The sequence below is a fragment of the Hippocampus comes genome, unplaced genomic scaffold, assembly GCF_001891065.2.
Source record: "Hippocampus comes isolate QL1 unplaced genomic scaffold, H_comes_QL1_v1.1 scaffold29, whole genome shotgun sequence".
Taxonomy (NCBI): Eukaryota; Metazoa; Chordata; class Actinopteri; order Syngnathiformes; family Syngnathidae; genus Hippocampus; species Hippocampus comes.
This window is the reverse complement of record NW_017805820.1, coordinates 1,205,738-1,222,293: the sequence shown is the minus strand read 5'-3', so window position 1 is coordinate 1,222,293 and position 16,556 is coordinate 1,205,738. Positions and strand designations below refer to the sequence as shown.

At 40.8% G+C, this 16,556-nt stretch overlaps 2 long non-coding RNA genes and 1 pseudogene across 2 annotated transcripts; 2 read left to right on the top strand and 1 right to left on the bottom strand.

Moving 5' to 3' along the window:
* Positions 1-999: 999 nt before the first annotated feature.
* On the bottom strand, positions 1,000-1,320 carry LOC109525387 (dynein light chain 4, axonemal pseudogene; annotated as a pseudogene).
* A 16-nt stretch (positions 1,321-1,336) lies between these two features.
* LOC109525503 (uncharacterized) lies at positions 1,337-2,619 on the top strand. Its single transcript, XR_002170161.1, has 2 exons — positions 1,337-1,523; positions 1,812-2,619. It is a non-coding gene; the product is annotated as an uncharacterized LOC109525503 (long non-coding RNA).
* A 9,174-nt stretch (positions 2,620-11,793) lies between these two features.
* Positions 11,794-14,711, top strand: LOC109525375 (uncharacterized). The gene is made up of 2 exons (XR_002170136.1): positions 11,794-13,321; positions 13,521-14,711. It is a non-coding gene; the product is annotated as an uncharacterized LOC109525375 (long non-coding RNA).
* Positions 14,712-16,556: the final 1,845 nt, after the last annotated feature.

The following is a 16,556-nucleotide window of genomic DNA, read 5'->3' as shown; positions in this document are numbered from 1 at the left end:
CGTCAAGCTAGCGGCTTGGGTTCACTGGCAACTTCTTCGTCTACTCACTTTCTCGCAGGCTGGCTCGTGAGTGGTTACGATGCTGCTCTCCAGTGGATAGGTTTGCTACTTGTCGTCTTGAGGGTTTCTCGGCCTATTTTTGTTTTTTGAACAAGTACCCGGAGAAAACCCACGCTGGCTCGGGAGAACATGCAAACTCCACACAGTAAGGCCGGAGCCAGAATCGAACCCTGCCCCGAACCACAACACTACGTATGGCAGCAGACAAAACTATACAAGGAGATACTCAACTCAAACAATGCGTACTCTCATTTGTTCGCTTCACTCGATGTTTTTTGAACAAGTGAACGAAAATGTCAGTTCAGAACTTCAATAGCGGTCAGTGCCCTGAAGGGGGCGGCAGAAGCTATTTTAAGGCTGTGACTTTCGGAGTCATTTAATAGTTAAAATTGTTCATCATATAAGTAGCCAACTTGTTGCAGTCAGTGAAAAAAAAACACACGTTGATTCTGTACGTGAGGCGCAAGTATGAGCAATTTATTAATATATTCAATAATGGACATAGTCGTGTTATTAAAAGACAGCGGTGCTCATGTTTTACATGACTTCTCATTTAACAAAGCGTATATTCAATGATTAAACAATTTGTTGTCAAAACAAAATGTAATGAGTCCATACACTTTTAAAAACAAGATGAAAGAATATCGTGTTATGCTGTGTACTGTACAGTATTGTCAGGTTTCCTAGAAGTCTTTGTGTTTTAAGTGTTCCCTACAACCTCCAGACAGTAGATGGCGATAATGAGGAACTAAACCAAATGCTCCCGCTCCGAAATTAACTGAAGATGAAAAACGTTGTAAACAAGGAAGTTGTCTACGTTGGCCGTTCGATGACCAAACATTTCAACAAAATAGTTTATGATTCAAATAATCAGATGATGGTTCATTGTTCAAATAGAAGCTTGCGAGAGATGATGAGGAAGAGGACCAATTGTCAGTGCTAGCAGCACTTCCAAATACAGATGGCCAAGCTCCCTCCGTAGAACATGTAGAGCAGATTCTTCGCCTCATGAGTGACGCCGAAGCCAAAACTTTCGCCGATCACTACGTGCCACGCAGTTCCAAACATCTTGTCCATGGAATCCTTGACCATCTTCGCTGTGTTCTCGTTGTTGTTGGAACACTTTTCGAAGGCTGAAATGCACAGCGCAATAGCCTCCTCCTTCATTTCCTCTGGCATGTCCGTGTGCCTGACGATAGGGAAGCTGTACGCAAGTTTCTTGACAACCTCTTCCGGGTCGGCCTCGCCAGTCTCTGCCATTAGAAATATTACCAAGATTCGATTGAAGTTTTTAAAACAAAGCTTCACCTCGACCGGTCTCTGAACAAGCACGCTTCGTTTGCGTCATTTTTGTTTCGAGCGACCAGACGTCTGCTGCAGCGCAGTCGTACGTCATCCTTTAGTGTCCTCATGACGTCTAATTCTATGTACTGTTGTTTGTCATGTCCAGGATCGACTGATAGGTATCGATCTACAAAAGTGCATGCTCGCATTTTGGAAAACCAACTCAGACTCTTCCTTGTGTGTGTTTTTTTTTAATCTAAACTGTGTATATATTTTATCTGCACAAATTATTGCTTTTCAACTCGTTCTAAAGATCGGCCAAGTACCGTAATGAATTGTAATCCCCAGGTGATATAGGATTGAAAATGTGCTATGTAATTTACTTTAGCACACAGTTTAAGTCTGATATCATTCGCCACTCTCACTAAATGTCTCCATGGTGACTTTGTCTTTCTCCATGCTGACAGCTGGACTTCGTGCACCTCAGGGAAAATGAGTCTCTCCCAAATGGACTGTCTGTGCCCAAAAAGGGCACACGTTGCTTCTGTGTCACATGTACATGCACGCGAGCTACTTTTTTCTTGATTTCACTCAAAAGGGATACAAAGGATGTCGTTTTTCATGCAGTAGTAATTGTTCTATTGGCCACGTTGTCGACAAAAGGTGTGCTGTTAACAGCCTGCTGTGTGGAGAAACTCGGGGAGATCTGTCTTTGGAAATCAGGTTCAACTACAGTACATGGATCGCCTTAGTCCAAACACAAGATGAGCAAGCCCCAGTCTGTATTCTTCGGTCATTTAATGAATATATACTGTATCCATTTTTGATTTAAACTTATTGGCCCCTTCTTTGGTCCACATGCACAATATTGTAATCTGACTCACAAACTAATGCATGCATATTTAAAAAAAATGGACATCGCAAAGATAATGTTAGTTTGGCAATGTCAACAAGCTGGAAATGTAACTTCTTTACACCTATTGTGTTATTGTATTGTATCTCAGGCTGTACATGTACCTAATAAAAGTAGTGTTTTTAATCCAATGATTTTGTATTTTTTAATAAATAAAGGTTCTCAGCAATAAATAAAGTGAAAAGACCGACTCTATATATTACACCACCTATGCTACGAGTTTGACCTACTTTTAGCAAGTCTAAAATCCAGTTGACTTTTAACCAAATTTGCAAATGCACATTTGACATTCGACCAAAATAAGGCCCATTGACTGAATGGGATTCACGTTATGTAACCCCAATATCTGCGTTGCTACTTTTTTTTTTTTTTAAAGACCATCTGTCATTACTCTCAATAACCTGTTCATGTATTCTGGAGTGTTTTAGTAGTCTTTCTCTCAAAGTGCCCACGTGCTGAAGCCAAAATACTAATGGCAGGTGATCATAAACAGAGAACCACAAAAAAATGAGCCTAATGTAAATTCTGACCTTGTCATTTGAGAAATCCTCCATACATATCATTTGGAGACGATTTCAATTGTAGATGTCCTCATCAAGGTTCCCACATCCATGCATACTTCAGACTTAATTTTGAAACTCACAGTGCATGTCATCATACGGACGTAGAGCGTTGAGCCAACCTCTAGTGATAACCTGAGGACATGTTACTGCTGAACACATTAGGCACACAGGCGAATGACTCATGAGTCATGGCACGCATAATGTAAGGCCCCGTAATGCTTTATTCATTCAGGAGGGGGGTGAGCATGACAGATTAGAACGATAAACAAAGTCATCACACGCATGTGGACGGAAACAATGGCGTCCCTCTTATGTAAGTTATGTCAATTTTCAGCCAAGTGTTACTTGGGGATTCATTGGTACAAGTTTTTTGGGGGGGTTTGTAATGTCACGGTATGATACAATTAGAGAAATTACATTTCATCATTTCATGTTTTGACTCTATAGAGCTTTGATTCCATAATGGCTTGAAAACTGCATGGCTGAAACCATTCGAAATGATCAAGTCCAAATCTAATATTTTGGAATGGGAGAAACAGATGAGGGCATTTTTTTAAAGTCAAAGTGTATACTTCAGGTCAACATGCGGCAGGAATAGAGGTGCTATATGTCTGTTCAGTGGAGCACACAGTTAATGAAATTGAGCTTAACGGCGCATGAAACATACACACGTATTTTAAGAGGTGCGTGTATGTAATGTGTGTCCCATCTGCACGCAAATCTCTTTTGAAACAGTTCGCACACTAATGCAGGGGTTTTCAAACCGCGGCGCCATAAGACTCCCCCTCAAACACACACAGAAAAGGACTTTGATACTTGTAACCTTATTCCACTTTTGAAAAATAATATACAAATATGACTGACTAATTTAATTGTATTTGAAAATCACATTTCAAAACCTTGATGAAATTTCAAGGAGGAGATTTTTTTTTTTTTTTTGGTATTATTTGACACCAAAATAATTCATTGTTATTCATGCCCACTGCTATTGGTGAATATGACCCGAGACCACCGAAGAAGAAGAAGATTAACTGACAGCCCTAAAATAGTGGCATCGAACTGTAATTTATCAATGACGGAAACGCGGTTAAAAATAACCATGATGGAGTAATGGACTGAGATGAGAGTTTTGGTGTGGCTTGGAATAATGATGACGGACAGGTGGCGACTGATGGACCGACAAAATTTACTGACGTGCCCACCTCTGGTTCAGTATTTTGTGTAATTCTGCTCACCAACAACAACAACATGAAGCTATCAAAACAACACCACTTGTCTTTTTTGTTTTGTGTCGGTAATTAATGGATTTCGTGAGATCATTAAATTACGTCTACCCAATATTTGAGTAAGTGAGTGTATTTTTTCACATCCTGAATGTTATATGGCTTGGAACACAATGGATACCGATGTTAAGTGAGTACAGTATTTATGTCGGGAGAGGAGACAGATGGGAACAGAAGGGAAGAGGACGCCATATGATGAAAGACCTCAAGCAGAAATAAACTTAACCACCTTGGGACCTACTTGTGTAGGTTGACCCAGTAAAACGTGTTCTAATGGAATGCCTGCGTATTGTGCACCTGGATGCATCCAATATGTGCATCCACAGTTACAGTATGAGTGTGTATAGAACATATGAAGTGGTCTAATGAGAGCCGGACAGTGTTACTCCGTGATGTCAGTGAATGTTGCTCGTTGCTCGTCTGTCAGCTTGAAGGCCTCGGGCAAAGATAAGCAAAGATTCAGCCACCCATGGAACACAACCCCACCTCTCTTTGTCTCACTCTGTCACTTTTATACCCCTCGCAGTTTTCCTCGCCATACCTTTTCTCTGCAGGGTTTTCTCAATCCTTTTCTCCTGCTCTCTGTTATTCTTGCTCCCTCCCCTTCCGTCATAAGTTCAGTCAGCCTTATTTTCCCAGCAGACATGCTCAAGATGTTGTATTTTCTTTTCATTACATGGCTCGATAACTAAGGCATTATGATGCTATTTTTTTTTTCTAAACTTCATTTGGAAAACAGTCATCGTGCGCCAGTTCAATTGAGCTTCACCCAGGAGACAAGAAAAAGTGATGTCACATCTCTTAGAAAGCCGCTGCTAGCAAGGAAGACTCATGATTAAAAAAAAAATATATTTTTTATATATAGTTTCATGAATACTTCTGCAACTGACTCCCAAGGCAGAATGTTGATCAAGCTCTTGACAGGATATTTTTGGAAAATACATACTCAGGTGTACTTAATGAAGTGTCCAGCGAATTGAACGTCAATTTTTATACGACCATATCCTAAGTCCTTTGTTTCTCATCATCTCCTGGAATTCTGAATTTTTACCACCCCAACAGATGTTTTAGAGGGAAAAGGAACAGCTGGCTGCAGCCGGGCTGTTTACTCACCCCTTCTTTTTTCACTTGGGTTCCCTTTCCCTCTTTTCATTTCAGCAGTTACAGATGGAGAATCCTTATATATATATTTATATATATATATATTGTTGTTTTAGTCAAATATACGAATGAAACAAAACTCTTTAACCAATTAAATAATGATGAATGAACTAAAGTCAGTGATTTATTTTCAAACATCGATATTGATGTGCGTTGCTGCTGCATATGTGTGCAGATCCATTCGTCTTGTGTGCGCTTGGGGAATCACCACAAGCGGTTTCTGAATCCCCTCTTAACTTAAGAGAACATGATGTAACTTTGTAAGCCACTGCACACACTCACACACACACAAAGGCACACGCAAATGTATGTACACACGCACACACATGCACACGCACGCACACGAGAGTACAGTACATAGATATGTAGGCTTTCACGCACAATGTTTTTTTTTTTTTTCCCCTATACATTCACCTGTGTATGGACAACTCATGTACAGAAGCAGCTGCACACAAATGATGCAATATACTTCTTCCCTCCAGGCTCTACGCACAGGACACGTCCCCACACTCGGGCAATCCAGGAATTGTTGTTCATGACGTATCATAATTGTACCGTGCTCTTGAAGTGTCATGTTGCAAGGATTTCCTTGTGAGATTTTGAGGATTGAAGTGATGTTTCTCTTTAATCCCAACAAGTCACGCACCGCTGCATGCGTTTCCGGGATGTCCTGAATGCATCCAATTGTGATGTGAGCGATGGCTTGAGAGATTGCAGGATGCATGCAGCAAAATAAATAAATAAATAACCAAATAAAAAAAACCAATCCAATTGTTGGTGGATTACATAACACAACGACAGAGTGAGCGACAAAAAGATGCTAATACTGTGGTGACCTTTTGAATTTAGGAGCACTTTTGGAATATTTACATCTGTTTTATCCAGCAAATTATTTTGGAAAGATTCAAACGACATGGTTCAAGTGACATGAAATTGGATATCCCCAAATCAAAATCAGGCTTACTCCGAAATGGATGAAAAACTAATCCAACTGCACTGTCATGCCGGCCTGACAACACAAAAACATATTGCGTGAACTCAAAATTTCAAGGTGACAAACTTAAAAAAAAAAAATAATAATAAGATGGGCAATTCAAATTTTAAATTTCAGAGTTTTCAGAAGGGTTGCCTCTTTTATTGAACCCCAACTTAAAAATATTCGGAAAAACACCCTGCTGGCTGTGTTGCACCAATTTACACCGTTGCCATAAATATTGTGGTTCGAACTTCAATTACTCTAACCTTTTAGCCCAAATAAATACAAGTTATATTTTTTTATAGTGTTGCGGTCATACTATATTCTCCCCATTGACTTTCAAAGCTTTAAGTCGCTAATCACGTTTTGGTCATCTTGTCTTACAATCAGCCAATTTTACAAAAGATTTCTTTCTGTCTTATTCATCCGCCGCCGCCGAACAATAATGCTCCATTCAGCAGCAAAATGTGCCACCAACCATCCTCTACTACATCTCTCTCTTGTTCCTCAACCCTCTGTGCTCAACTTGCTATTTACCACTGCCTCATGCCATAATCCCTTCATTTTCCAATCCTCCTCTCATCACGTTTAGCCTTCTAATTCTCTCTACCTCATCCGATCAGCCGTTCGTCCCTCTAATTCATTTCTGTCACCCTTTCATCATCTCTCCATCATCCTATCCTTACCTCACTCCCAGCGTGTGATCATCTCCCAACCTCTGTCCAACTCATCTGTGTTTACATCTCATTATTCCTTCGTCCTCGGTTGTCATACCTCCATCTGTTTATCGTTCGACTCCTCTCCCATCATCTCTTAATTATCCTCCCTCGTTCTGTCAGCTGCTCATCATACTCATCGTGATGCTTTCCTTCTTCGTCTCAATGCTTGAACTCGATATCGATATCATTGATCGCATCAGCCTCTGAACCCTCCTGCGATATTCCATCATCCTTTCATTTCCCAATCTCGTCTTTAAATCCATTTCGTCCTCCATTGATTCTCATGCCGATCGTTACCTCATCTCATCAGCCATCCATCCTCCTTCTTCATCGCTACATCTACACCTCCATTGTTTTTTTTTCTCATAAGCAATTTTTACCTCATCCAGTCTCCGACTGACCTCCATACTCATCCCCTTATATTCCCACCGCATCCCGTGGTCTGCTCATCATCCTAATTCACTCTCATTTATACAGAAACTCATAATCTCACCATTGACATGCCATCTCGATGACCACTGTCCATCCCTTTTCCTTCCTCATCTCTAATCCATTACCGCATCCCACCATTCGTTCATGATATTCTCTCATCCCTTGATCCTCACATCTCATCACCACCTGTTCCATCATGAGTTCATCCTCCTTACTTTGCCTCTTCACCTCCACCTCACTCTTGTACAGTATTCCTTTTCGTCCTTCTTTTATTCTTTTTTTTTTCCCCCATCAGGTGCACTCCTCTCTGACATCTAATTTTGGCTTCTACCCGATGGCTGTATCGTCTGTTCAGGTGGACTCACACCTGAGACAGACACAAAAAAAACCCTCTCCATGCTGCGTCTGTTCACTTTTATGTCCTTGTGTGTATCACAAAGCACAACCTGTACCCATCAACACACGCATGCACATTGCACACACACGCACACACACTGCAGGAGGTTGGTCCACACACTTTGTCCTCAGAGACAGCGTGATCATCTAGTCTCTCTCTCTCTCTCTCTCTCTCCATAACATTGAGCAAGGTCTCACTAAAGTGATGTTTTGCTCTCGTGTGTGTTCTCTGTCTCAGTCAGTGTTGAGCAAGAGGACAGCGGGGACCTTATTTCTTACTTCGCATTCAGACTCCTGTAGGTACTTTGCTTTTACTTCTCATCCTCGATCTTCCCTTCCTCCTTATAATAATGTTTTTGTAGCATTTTTGAAAAATGTGATTGTATTCTCATGGTAAACAGAAGTTTTACCGTCCTGATTTTTGTGAGAGCTTTTATTAAGGATTGAAGTGACTCATTTGAAATGATTGCAGCTGCAATGTTTGTGTAAGTTCATTGGTTGCAGTTCTAAGTCTGGGTACAGATCAAAATGTATAATGTTGGTGCATTTGTGATAAAGCCACGCTGCGGTTCTTTGTTTCAGCATCAGCACATTTTCCTTACTTGCATAATTTCCTTTGTACAATTTTAGTTGTTATTTTTCGATGATTACTGCTCACGTCTCACTGAACAGCCTCCCTTTGATTGTCCTAAACTGACTGGCGGTGTTTTCGAATGTGCATGCTGAGCGACTCCTGCAGCTGGTGTCACTGCTCTGTGACTTGGTCTGGCTGCTCGAAAAAAAAAAAAAAAAAAGACTAAGTGATGACCATGATTCATGTCAAAGTACAAAAGACCGGCTAATGAATGCATGTTCAAAGAAAAAAAAAATTATTTCTCAATAGTACAAATTTGTTTCAGTCTCAACTAAAAATATTACAATAATCTAAAAACACTCGAAACTGTCCCGCGTTGACACTCACACCGCGGGACAGTTTCGAGTGTTCCATTACCCTGCCACGCATGTTTTGGGAATGTGGGAGGAAACCGAAGTACCCAGAGAAAACCCATGCAGGCACGGGGGTGAACATGCAAACTCCACACAGGAAGGCTGAGCCGGATTTGAACCCTGCACCTCTGCACTGTGAGGCGGACACGCTAACCGGATCCAACATGAACCATTTCAAGGAATTAGAATCTTAAATCAAACAGAAACGTTTTTTTTTTTTTTTTTTTTAATATCCATTACAAGGTTGGGGCTGAAAAAAAAACATTTTCCATGTGTTTAATGAATTTATATGATATGAGATTTATTCATAAATTTAATTCCTGAACTGACTCTTCGATAATATTCAAATTCATTGTGATGCACCTGTATGTGTGCCGGTTTACAGGTGTTGTAAGATGTTCCATCGGTCTTATGTAACTGTAACTTTACTGTGAACGAACAGCTTGTCACCCCTCCATTTAGCTCAGTGTGTGTGTGTGTGTGTGTGTGTGTGTGTGTGTGTGTGTGTGTGTGCGCGTGCGTGTTCCCTCTACTCATTAGATATGCTTCACTGTGACATGCGCGACTCATGTGCGGAAAACAGACAATGGAAAGTGCAAAGAAGGATGAGAGACACTGGTGCATAAAGATCCCTTGAGCAGAATCTTTCTTCCCATTCATGACATTTAATAAAAAAGTGGCAGATGTAAGGAAATTAAGGCTTTGGTCCAAGTGCTATGAATGTCTAATTGCATTTGCATGGATGGCAGGAGATGTGAGTCTAGCTGATACTAACTCTGAAGCAAAGAAGAGCCATAGCTCTACTTTTGTGGACGGCACATGAGGAAAGTGTGGCGTACCCTAATTTTCATGCATGCACACAAGTCTTGCTGCACCTATTTGGTTGGGAATTTGTCCTGTGCCATGCTGCACATTCTGGCGTCGTAAGGATATGTCGTTTGACATTTGGTCCGAAACTCGTCCAACTATACGCCTGCAAGTTTTCCCTCTCCCCATCCATAAAGCTACTCCTGGTCTTTGCACTGCTTATGCGCTTCTTTCTCCCACATACCGGTACATAAGTCATAGACGTGAGACGTGTGTGTGTGTGTGTGTGTGTGTGTGTGTGTGTATATACGATATGACTCAGTTCTGAAAATACTTGTTTGGCGTTTGTTTTTAAAGGCCAACTCCCTAATCAATTCAAGACCACCAATTCGTGCACTGTCCTAATGTATACTGTGCTGTAGGAAATGTTTTATCATTATGTGGCCCCCCAGAAGTATCCCCCACCCCAGTCCAAATGCAGACGAACTTTTAAAATTTTCCAGACACAAATTGTCCTTGCGCCCAAACTAAGTAAATCCAGATTTGACTTTCTTAATAGTCATGGAATTAATGTTGAAATTGGCATTTAACTTGCTGAAAAGCCCCCAAGTTAAAGGGTCAAACTCGGTTGAACAAGTCAGCTAGAGTTATTAATGGTCTCTGGTCAGCCTGTGTGACTGAATGTGCCATGTTGTTGTGTTTTGCAGATTGCGTTTGCCATCTTGTCTTTTTTCTGAAGCTGTGTTAAAAAAAAACAAATAAGTGTTACTCAACACCTCTTTATAAGTCTCATTCCTGAGTAAAGAGCTGGTAGCTGCAAGTAAATATATCGGAGGGGTCTTGTGTTGGAATTTTTGTGTGTGTGCATGATTTGGGTTATGAAATATCAAATATGGCCCAAGTTTCTTTACTGGTTGACTGGATACTGTGGATTACCATCCCAATGGACAGACACGCAGATCCAGCGAAGCAAAAACTGGCCTCACAAGTTCTCTCGGTGGCTTTCTTTACTTGTGTGTGTGTGTGTGTGTGTGTGTGTGTGTGTGAGGAAAGCAAAAGTTTCCAACACGTGGCAGACTTTGTTACTCCTCTGAGAATTAAACCCAGTGAGATGTGGATTGCTGTTTACTGTAAACCAAAACTATCCAGAGCCTGGCGCAGCTGTGAAGTTAGAATCCCCTGAATGGAGCATTGTTCAATCATGTTGTTCTGATTACTGTTTTGTGTTTATGAGGGCAGAAGCCGTGAGAAACTTCGAAGGTGCTCAATCAGAACCAACAGTGCTCAACTCATGTCCCCATAAAGCATGTATGAGGACAATCAATGGTTTAACTGTTGTCTTTTGATTTTGAAACGGTGTTACAAAATAGAAGAATCTGTCTCAGGATCAAATTGTTGACCCCATAAAATGAACACCATTTCCTGAGGTTTCGATTGCCATAAAAGTTTAAAGGAAAAAAAAAACACTTGTAACTCAAGATGAAGACTATAACATGCATAATTGTCACACATGTCAAAATAAGTTAACCACTGACCTAAAAACAGAAAAAGGTGAACGTGACGAGTGACAGAATTTATGACATCTCACCCCCCCTCATTATCCCGACAGCATTTTCCGACTGTGAGCGGTGCCTGCATGGATTCTCCCTACAATGGCAACACGTCCTTGCAGACGTCTACTTCCAACCTCAACGCTGGCTACTCCCGACCGTCAGAGACGGAAGATGATGGCAAAGTATCCAGCGACACAATTTGGCTGTGGATCGCTGTCCTGGCAACCATCGGCAACATAGTGGTGGTGGCTGTTGTTTGCGCCTGTGCTTTCTGACAAAATGGGATTGCAGAACAAGGATTATCAAGGACTGGAAATCTTGTATATCATGAATATAATTTATATGTTTTCTAGAATGAGAAGACAATAGCCTTCTTCTTATTTTTTTTTCACAGTGACAAACGAATACACTAATTCAGAGGGGCAAAAAATATTTTTTGTTGTGTTGATATAAACTGGATATGAAACAAAGCTCAGTTTAGGCCACAGCAAATGTCACCCAAGTTCTCTGTTGAGTAACATTTAAAGCAAACCCTTTGATCATCTCGAATCTAACATCAATACAATATCCCCCCTCCCCCCAAAAAAGTGAAATGTTCCTTTGGTTAATTAGTTTGCTAATTCTATTCACTTCTGTTTGCAAGTCAAGCTGATGTTCAGTTAGTCATGCTTATACCAGAGCAAGAGGGCATCATCAAAACAAATAAAATTTTTATTTCAATCTCCAAAAAGTAATTTTAACCCAATCAGATGATCACAAATGAAAGATTTTAAGAACGTTGTCGACACAAAGACCAAGGCAGAAAGAAACATTTGATGTCAGTTGTAGGGCGGTGGCTAAAATAGGTCCAAGAATGCGGCGATTGTGTGAAATAGCAGCAACAAACGAAACACCAAGTGAGACAAATACTAATTTAATATCTCGCCCAGTCTCTCTCCCCTAAAAAGAATCGGCTGCCTCAGTGAAGGGAGTCTTTTTGGCTCAGTTTACGAGGCCCTCTAGTGGCCACAGTAGGTATGACTGCTACCTGTCGGGGAGTCCCATGACAAATCTCAAATGTTGTTGAAAGTGAAGTAAAAAGCAGAAATATGCCAGTGGTCAATGCGGTATAAACCCTTACTAATGCCACAACAACAGCCAAGATTAAATTGATAAGCAATTTCCTGTGTAGTGCGCTTAGCCTGCTATGGCTACATGAAAGAGTTGTAGTTATTTTAGTTGAGTTTAAACTCTGCGTAAACTCTGCCATCATCCTGTCAGCTCTCTGTAGCGTAATAAACTGTAACATGCCTCTTGTTCTCGGGTCTCAGCTTCCGATAGTGTTTTATTTTCCATCTCAAGTGAGGGCACTGCGTGTGCGCTGGAGGGGAGCCTCCCCGTGGAGCTCATTAGAGTGCATTTGAACTTGTCACGTTGATTTTGGTCTTAGATGACTTTGCAGACAGAATAGAACCATGCTTGCTTCAAAGACAAAAACGAGCTGGCAGTAAAAGGAAATGGGTTGAAATGAGGCAACGGTGATGATTGCGAGAGGGCAATTTAGAAAAAAGAGAGGGATAATGAGTTCAACGCATGTGCATGACTGGCAGAATAATCACTTCAAAGTTGAAGAAGGCGGGTTACAAAGTAGAAGAAGAAAACACATGAAGAAGGTGATGAAATATGATATGACGTGTCAGAGAACAGGAATTCAGTGGATTGAAGTGAATTGAGGAAGAGATTTTAAGCAGTATCATTACTTGCTCAATGATGAAAAGATATTTCTGTTTTTTTTCCCGCTGAGTTGATCAAAAGTGTTTGTTTATATTACACAATATTTGTTGCAGCACTCTGAGCAAACTGGCAGCTCTGCAGGCACTGGACCTACTCTGGAACCTATTAATAGTCCACCCCTCCTTTTGTTCATGTAATGCACAAGTGCACAATAATCCTCTGACAGTGGCTTTGTAGTTTGCGATTCTTCAAAGGTCAAGTGGCCCTTGTCCATGACCCTTTTAGTCTCCATGTCAAGTCAAGTCAGTGTTCTGTAGAACTTTCAGTCTTTTGGACTACCCAAAGAAGAGAGCATGGACCACAATGGGGGGAAAAAAAAGAAATTTGGGGGCATTATGCCCTCCACCAAATCCCAAACTATCACCTATCTTGCTACGAAAGACATCACCCTCCCAAGGAACACTCAAAAGAAATGTGAGTTGATTTTCTTCATGTTATTACTCAATCGAGGTTCAGTGAGTAGGATTTAAATGTTGCCGTCACTTTAAATACACGCTGTGTGGGCATGATTACTTTCAATTTGTATTTTAGGCAGACTTTAGGAGTCTACTGTAATCTGCCCATCCATTTATCCATCCATCCATCCAATTTCTATGCTGCTAATTCTGTCCAGGGATGCTGTGGGGAGCTGGAGCCTTTCCCAGTTGACTTGGACGAGAGGTACAAAAAGAGACGGAGACCCTTCCATATTTACAGTCGATACACCTTCTCACTGAGTGGGTACTGAACACACGCCTGGCTGCGCGGAAGTGAGGTGAGTGAACCGGGAGACTTTCAGTGATTTATTCTACTTTCTCTTAAAATTGTCGGTATTACTGCATTGAAGCTGTTGAGGAAATCTTTCGTGACGTCATTCACTCTGACCTTGCTGTTTGTTACACTGCTTTTCGTTTCATCTTCCTTCGTCAGTGTGACAAACTGGATTTGATCTCCAAAGGGCAGCGTCGGATCAATTTTCACACGGCAGATCATTTCTTTTCGTGCAAAAGCTGCTGTGCAGAAAGTCACTAGACTAGAGAACATCCAGAGGAATATAAACCAGGACAGCAGCATCATGACTTTAATGACTCCGCAAGCTGACCTGACGACTTGCTTCCTGACATTTGCATTTTCGGGTAGCAAAATGCAACGATGAATATTTCCCTAACATAAGCATTATCATCTCTTTTTTCCCCCACTAACCAGACGTCCAGCATCATTCTTCAAAAAGGTCCGGACAAAGAGTGACGCCATGCATCACAGAACCATATGGACCAGGGACATGTTTTTTTTTTGGTCTCTTTAAATGAGGACTATGAAAACATTGTGGTCTGGCAATGCAACAAGCAACAAAGAGCTTTTCCGAATGTCTGACACATTTTTATGAATAAGTAACTGACAGCACACTGTTGCATAATTGAGCCAATTAAACTATGAATCAATTTTAAAATCTACAGTCCATGTTAATATGTATCTGTTTTTACTTCCTGTTTTTTTCATAAAGTAGTTCACTGCGACAAGCGATGAATGAATAATGCAGTTGGTCACATCGTCTTATGATTTTCACTTAATGTGCATGATTAAAATATGACTGTTCATTTTTTTCTTGCCGCATCCAAGGACGTCAACATTTTGTTTTATGTTTTAAACACGTCATAATTACACATGCAGTGAGACAAAACTCATTCAGAGATGTATTTATTATTTTGTTAAAACGGTGTTTAGACTTTGGTGAGGTTTTACACATTGAGATTGCTTTCCGCTGGCAATGCACTTTTGTGAATCATCTGTAAAATAACTTCATTAAAATCATGAGGTGAGATGAGAGGCTCGTTTGCCTTTTAATTTTCCCGTCCTTCCTTGAAAAATGTGCATCTTTCTGTTTCCCCATAGTACGTAAAAGTGAGTAAGCACTAATCCAGAAAAAAAAACAATTTGTGAATTACATTTGATCCCAAAAACGTTCACTGAGTACGCAGAGTCTTTGTCACACGAACACAGACAAAAGCTGACTTTGCGTTTCATTCTTCTGAGAATCCAGAATACACGTGTGCCTCTTTCCTCTTTGCCAGGCGCAGCCTACTGTGGAGGCACCACATAAAACTTCAAAGACTACAAACGTAAAGGGAGAGCAAAACACACATGGAGTTCCACTCATGGACTCGTTAAGCTTTGCTCAAGTATTGCGGAATATGCCCATGGTAGTTTCCAGCATATGTTCTGAAAATTTTCAGTTCAACGGAAATTTGTGCAACTTTAGGGCACGCTCTTCCTTTTGTTTGACATTTGACATTAACTCTGCTTATTACAGTATTTGTTTTTTTGCGACTGTTGATGTAAAGATTCAATCATGGAATTTAATGAGTTCCCCCATTCCCCCTTAAGGAGTCTAAATGATGAGGAGGGAGAGAAATGACTAGCTGGGAATGGCCAAATAACAAAAGGTACGAGACAATGCGATTATTTTGTTGTTTTTGGTTTTCAAATCCAGCAGTCACATTGGCATCATTATGAGGTCCCCTTTTGCCTCGAAATGTTTTTTTTCTATGATATTGACATGAGAAGGAGCCTTTCTAGGCCGAATAATTCTGATATCAATCCAAGAAAATAAAAATATTTAATCCTTTTTTGTCTAGACAAGAACACTGACGCCCCCCCCCCACACACACACACCTTAGCCCACTTCCCTCCCAGTTTAATGGGGCTCTTTCAACTCCACATATTCACCTCCATAATTCTTGTTATTGAAAAAAAGTCATACCTTTCTAAATATTTGGAATATTATTTTGTTATATATATTATATGTTGTTAAAGTCAACATGAAAACATAACCTGAGTATCGAAAAGAAAATCATTTCAGTTTAGTTGTAGTTTCACCCCCCTCATGCATTCAAATGACTATCAAGGTAAAATACAATCTCAGAGTGGAAACAAAAACCAAGAAATGTAGTCCCAAACAACCGATGATGCCCCTGAGCTGCAGAGATGTAGACGTCACAAACTATCTCCAATATCTCAAATATCCGGCCACCTGCATTCAAGGTTGTATTGCCAGGCTAGTACAGTTCACAACAGTAGAGAAGAGAAAAAAAAAAAACCAACATAAAACACAAAGTGAAGTGAAGGATAATTTTGAAGCCTTGAGACAAAAGTGCAATTTTATTGTTGTTATGACTTGTGGGTTGTCCTATCAGGGGTCGCCGCAGAGGCTCACTCAAATATATTTTTCGGGGGATCGTTTCTGAGCAGGCCTTGGCTGAGTGTTGGGGTCTGGCCAGGCGTTGCTGCACAATCTAATGACACACAGTGACTAATAATCTGAGGAATTCTCGCAACATTTCTCACTGGTTGGTATTTCCGTCAATTTCCTTGACCTCGCTGCATGAACTCGAGTTAACCACGACACTGCCAAGGGCTGATGAAAGTAAACACAATGTATTTATGATAGTAACCCACTTTACATTTCCATTGATTTGATCGTCAGTTAATGACAACGACCCACGGCCGCGCTGTTAGATGCTAAGGCGCCATTTTGTACATGTTGAAGTTGGCAAGTGTTCTCGCTCTTGGTCATCGAATGACTGTGCAACATTTATGTGGCTCTATCGCAGTCGTAAATCGGAGACAGTTGCTATTAAGCCGCGTTTTTCCAAAACAGTGACTTAGCCGC